Source organism: Zea mays, chromosome 8, assembly GCF_902167145.1.
Source record: "Zea mays cultivar B73 chromosome 8, Zm-B73-REFERENCE-NAM-5.0, whole genome shotgun sequence".
Classification (NCBI taxonomy): Eukaryota; Viridiplantae; Streptophyta; class Magnoliopsida; order Poales; family Poaceae; genus Zea; species Zea mays.
The window spans coordinates 3,433,876-3,440,290 of record NC_050103.1 but is presented as its reverse complement, the minus strand read 5'-3'; positions in this window follow the sequence as shown (position 1 = coordinate 3,440,290).

Below are 6,415 nucleotides of genomic sequence, written 5' to 3'. Positions count from 1 at the left end.
TGCTATAGAGTTATTAGCAAATGTAAAGGGCATGGGTGTAATTTTATATGGGCTGCGTCCCGTACCTATAAATAGATGAACAGTGCTCCCGTACTGCTCAGGCTGACTTGGCATTTACTTTCGCGTCACGCTTGTACCCTTGCTTTCCTTCGAGCCAAAGGTACATTTATAATTTGTTATTGTTGATACAATAACGCAAATAAAAATAAGTTGATAATAATGTTTAAAGTGTTTATGTTATTTTTCATATCTTGCATATGAATCCTTCTTCATCATTTATTGTGCTTATGAAGGTTTGTCCTTCACAACCTTCGTCCGGAATTCATTATATCCGAAGGGAGATAATGTTTCGAAGGACGAAGGACTTTAACATTTAACACTTTTTATGTTGCCTTGTTCTTAACTCTTAGCATTTGAGAACAAGTCCCCAACATTGGCGCCCACCTCCGGTGAACTCACTTCCACTTTTTGAGTTTCGAACACCTTCGGCAAGCATAGACCTTCGTCATGCCGCCAAAGAAAGCTTCAGCAACAGGGGCTGCCGCTCTGCAGCCGCTGGACCCCAACCAGGAGACCCTCTCTCTTCGGGAGGCCTGATGCCAGAAGAGGAAGGCCACTAGTCCAACGCCTCAGGAGGACGACTTGGATCAAGAGATCAGAAATATGGAGATGCTCCATCAGCAGGTGCAAAGGAAGAAGGAAAAGATGGCTAGGCTAGCTGACCTGCAAAGGCAGATAGACGAAGCTTCTGAAGAAGTTCGCCATCTTGCTCAAGATGAGCAGAACCGAAGGCCTCAGCACAGAGAGCTTCATCGAGAGGGCTTTTTCAACGAGGATGACTGGTATGAGGATTTCCATCATGGAAAATTTGCTTTTGATGATGCTTCTCCTCTGTCAGCAGAACTGCAGGCTACACCTTGGCCTCCGTCTTACAAGCCACCTCAACTCCCCATGTACGACGGACACTCAGATCTGAAACAGTTTCTGATGAGCTACGAAGCAACGATATCTTCCTATGGTGGCAATACTGCAGTCATGGCGAAGTCTTTCGTCATGGCCGTCAAGAATGTTGCATAAACCTGGTACTCCTCTCTTTGGCCAGGAACAATCACATCATGGCAGAAGCTGAAGGATATGCTGATCACCAGTTTCCAAGGGTTTCAAACGAAGCCGGTCACCGCTCAAGCTTTATTCCAGTGCACCCAAGATCACGAAGAATATCTTCAGGCGTATGTCCGAAGGTTCTTACGCCTGAGGGCACAAGCGCCAACAGTGCCCAATGAAATTGTCATTGAGGCCATGATTAAGGGGCTTCGGCCGGGACCTTTAGCCCAATACTTTGCCAGGAAGCCCCCTCAGACTCTGGAGAAACTACTTCAGAAGATGGATGAATACATCCGCGCTGACAATGACTTTCGACAGAGAAGGGAGGAAGCTTACAGGTTCTCCGAAATAGCCAGGGGCTTCGGAGGGAGAATTCATCGTAGACATGTCAGATCGATTCATTCCACTCAGAATGATGACAGGGGAAGCCAGCAGCAGAGGCCGCAATATTCCTCCCAGGCTTCGGGGCAGCAGCAGAGCTATCCTCGGCCTCCAGCTCCAAGGGGCAGAGGTGCCAGGGGCTTCGGAGGAAGATTTGGGGATCAGCCCAGGAAAATTTATTGCCTATTCTGTGGTGAGGACAAGGGCCACACCACCAGGATGTGCCATGTCACCATCCAGAAACAAAAGGAAATAGCAGAAGCTGCAGCTCAACAGACCCAGCCGAAGCAAGTTATGCATACTGCTTCGTACCACTCGCCTTATATCCTAGAGTATGTGGGCAACCACCCTGCAGCTTATGTTGCTTCGGCAAGTCAATCTCAGGCATCTTGGCAACAGCCTCCACCTCCACCACCAATGCAACGAGGCCAGCAGCCAGAAGGGAGTCAGCATACTCAACACCAACGAGACTTCAGAGAAGAGTCAGAAGCTCGCACAGTCAATAGTACTGTGCTAGAATCGAAGCATATTTACTAACAAATATCCTACCTCGGCAGCAGTTTTTTGCATTCAGTATCATTTTCTTTTTAATAAGGAACAATTATTGAAAGCCTAAGTGTTTTTTGTCGTTTTCAATTTCTTGTAATAGCTTCGCCTTTGCCATAGTAAAAATATACTTTCTCCACAGAATAACGGAGTCCAAAAAGTTGCCGAAGCATAAGAACTTATGGTTTCAGGGAAAACCTCTGAAATAACAAAAAGTCGTTCCTAAGGGAGTGCAGCGTAAGTTTTCTGCTCAAAAGTCGTTCCGAAGGGAATGCAGAGCTTACAGCGTGAAGGAAACGGGTGACGCCTAAGAGGGGGAGGGGGTGAATTAGGACTTCTAAAACTTTTACTAAACTAGGCCACAATTAAATCCCTAGAGCAAAACCTATGCCAATAATCAAACTAGAATGTGCAAACTAGGTTTTGTCTAAGTGTTGCTATCTCTACCGCAAAGGCTAAGTTTCAATCTACACTAGATAAGTATGAATACAAGATTGAAACTTAAATGATTAATATAAATGCGGAAACTTAAAGAGCAAAGTAGAGAAGCAAACTCTCGTGGATGACGCCGGTATTTTTACCGAGGTATCCGGAACCGCGCAACGTCCCGACTAATCCTCGTTGGTGCCCCTACGCAAAGGGAAGCCCACGCGAGGGCCAAGCACCGCGGTCGAGTAACTCCGTAGAGAGCCGCGGGCCTTCTCCACGCGCAAGTGGTGCTCCGCTTCCGGCTCCTCTCGGACGCTCCCCGCCGTCTCCACTATCGAGCTTCCGGCCGAAACGCCGCGGGCCTCGTTCCCTCTGGTACACGGTGGCTGCCGTGACACAAACACGGTTGTCACGGTCTCGCAAGACTCTCGCCCCACTCAGTACAATTACAACGACTCACGCAAGAGCCGAGGGGTTGTGAGGTTTGTCTAAACTCACTCAACAATCTAGGGTTCAACTAGAGCAAGCGCTAAAGCGGTCTAACTAACCTAAGCACTTCGCAAAGCACCTACGCTAATCAACGAGTGATTCTATTAAGCACTTGGGTGTTTGAGCTCTTGGAAATGTGCACTATATGCCTTGGTATGTTGCTTGGGCTCCCACACCTTCAAATGGTCGGTTGGGTGAAGTATATATAGGCCCCAACTCCAAAATAGCCGTTGGAGAAAAGTTATTGTTCTCTGCGGCACACCGGACAGTCCGGTGGTGCACCGGACAGCGCACTGTAGCCTGTCCGGTGCGCCTAGCCGTTGCCCTGTCAGAGCAGGTGACCGTTGGCGCCGCAGCCTTTCCACACCGGACAGTCCGGTTCTCACACCGGACAGTCCGGTGGTCTTTTCTCCGAGTGCCACCTGGAACTAGCCGTTGGGCTGGAGTTCCCTGGTGCACCGGACAGTCCGGTGCGCCTCGCACAGACAGTCCGCAGCAGCACACTTGGACTTTTCTTGGATCCTTTTAATGTCTTCTTTTGAGGTGTTGCTTTCCTCAATTCCTTAGTCCAAGTAAATCTTGCATCCTGTGAACTACAAACATAAACACTAGAAAACTTATTAGTTCACGGATTGTGTTGTTCATCAAACACCAAAACTCAATTAGCCAAATGGCTGGGGTCCATTTTCCTTACAATCTCCCCCTTTTTGGTGATTGATGACAACACAACCAAAGCAAGCAAATAATACAAGTATTTGAATGTAAAATGCAATCTATTTGCTAGGATGCATAATTGTCCCCTCAATGTGATATTATGGACTTAAGCCTCCACCTAACTCCATAATTCACTAACTTCCTATTTTTGGACCAAATAACCAAAACCACTTGAAGAGCCATTTGTAGATTTAAAAAATTTTAAATTGGTGGTGTTTGGTGTTTGATATAGTTTTCATTGCTTTGGTCCCTAAACTTCTCCCCCTTTGGCATCAACCACCGAAAAGGAATACATTAAAAGTATGTAGGAAGTAAATAAAAAGGCTTGCCCTCAAGGAATTACTCCCCATAAATGAGTGTTCTCTTTTAGAAAGAATTTTTCTCCCCCTTTAGAGACGAAGAAATACTCCCCCTGACAGAGATCTTCTACTTTTAGAAAAAACATGTGAAAATGAGAGGTGCAAGACATGTTTTGAAAAGACTAACTTCCTTATGCATAGGTAACAGAATATGAGTTAACTACTTATGCATTTTTAGCAACATGGAAGTATATGATATGAAAATTTAGTCTAATCAAATATTGGAGAAAACATGTAAATGATACTTGAGAGTTCTTGGAGATTTTGCAGTGGAAGATTGTTGTCTTTCTCCGGGGACCTTATTTTCCTTACAATGAGACTATCACATGAAATAGACTTGAAAAGGTGTTAGTCTCAAGGTCTTAGATTATAGAGTAATCTCCCCCTAAAAGTGTGCATACAAGTTTTGAATACTTGTAGGAGACATGCACTTTGGTTCGATATCATGAGGGGCAAATTATCCATAATCTGAGCTTTGGCACATATAAGTTAAATGATACCAATTGTAAAATGTGACATATTGATGCATTAGTGTCATTTACTTAGGAAGATTAAATAAGCTATGTGCCGTGCTTGAAGTAGACATTTTAAACCATGTAGGTTTGCTTCAGGAATATGAATTTAAAGCAAGCAATCCTACCATATGATTAACCTAGTATGCATATATAAAAGTAAATGCCAAATGTAATACTAGGCATGAAGGGTAAGACTAGATACTAAAAAAACGCATATCTAAAGATAATAAATACAGTAAATCTAGTTACCTTAGTCATGGGTGGGAAATTTGGGTCCAAAATTTTCACTAACCATCTTGGAAAATAACTTGTACCATAATGATGTATCCCATGATATACATCCTAACTTTGCCAAGTCTCCAAATTTCTCGACGACCTTCGGTCCACTCACTTCCCTTTCGGGATCCAAACCTTCTTGGTGCTTTTCATGGTCGAAATTATTTCCTTTGGCACCCAAATGTGTTTGGCCCCCTTTCCTTTGTTGGCTTGCTTGTTGGCCTTGATTGCTATCACCTTTCCATTCTTTTTCTTCTTGATCAAATATGGTGTAGCAGCCTTTTTGTCCACCTTGTTGATGTAGGTGTTGGAGATTTTGCTTGTTGGCTTTTGCTTGAGCTTTTGCTTTTGCTTATCCATGGTCATTGCCTTGCATTGGAAAGACTTATGACCTTCCATGTGGCATAGCCTACAAATCACGGTTTCTCCCTCCATAGGCTTGTTCACTCCCGCAGTGGTGTTATCCTGTGGAGGTCGGATTTGTTTGGCTTTGCCTTTCTTGTCATACAAAGCCTTGCCGAGGCGAGCCACTTCTTGCCTTAATTGCTCATTTTCCTTTGCAATCTCGTCAGAACAAGTTTCTATAATAACATTCTTAACAAGAACTTGATTGCAGGGGTTAGAATCATCAATTAAATCAAAGCAGGAAGTAGAAGCATCTTTCTTAATAATTTCAGGTATTTCAATCAAAGATACTTCTCGGGTGCTACCAATGTTTTCTAGCTTAGTAGTTAGCTCATTGTTGTGTATGATAAGAATTTCCATTTTCTCTAGCAAATTTTCAATAGTATTTTGGGAGCTAGCTAACTTAGCCTTAAGTTTTTCATTCTTTTTAATAAGGCCATCATCGGTAGCAGTGGATGGAGCACTAGACTCTAATAGCTCAATTTTAGTTGACAGCTCACTATTTAAGTTTGCAAAAGTTTCAAATTTTTCTAGCAAACCTTTGTAATCATTTTGGGAGCTAATCAACTTATTTTTCAAGGTTTTAAGTTGAGCTTTTTGCTTAGTGCAAACATCCTGGAAAAATTCAACGGCTTCCGCAAGCTCATCTACGGAGGGCTTTCCCTCACCTTCATCATCACTACTACTTTCATCACTAGATGATGGAATGCTTTTGTTACTTCTTGCCATAAGGCATTTGTGTGATGACCATGATGAGCGTGATGAGGACCGGTGGCTGCGCGTCCTTGGAGGTTCATCTTCACTTGAAGAGTCATCCCAAGTTCTAACACTTGTTAGCGCCTTGCCTTTGCTCCTCTCCTTTTTGGGTTTGGCCATAGTTGGACAGTTGTCCCTGAAGTGGCCCTTCTCCCCACATGCGAAGCATCCTCTCTTTCTTTGCTTTTTCCTGTCAATGTTAAAGAGAATATCTTCGACCTGCAGGGGCACACCCATTAGATTAATCTTGCGGATCATCCCTATTACCTTTCCGACACGTCGGATTGTTTCTTCGTCCTCGGAGGATGATGTGCATGGTTGATTATCTTCATCATCATCACTTTCTTCTTCTTCCTCTTCTTCACTTGAGGAACTTGGAGTGGGAGCCTTCTTTTTACCCTTCCTTTCATCACATGCAAAGGCATATGGCCTTGATGAAGA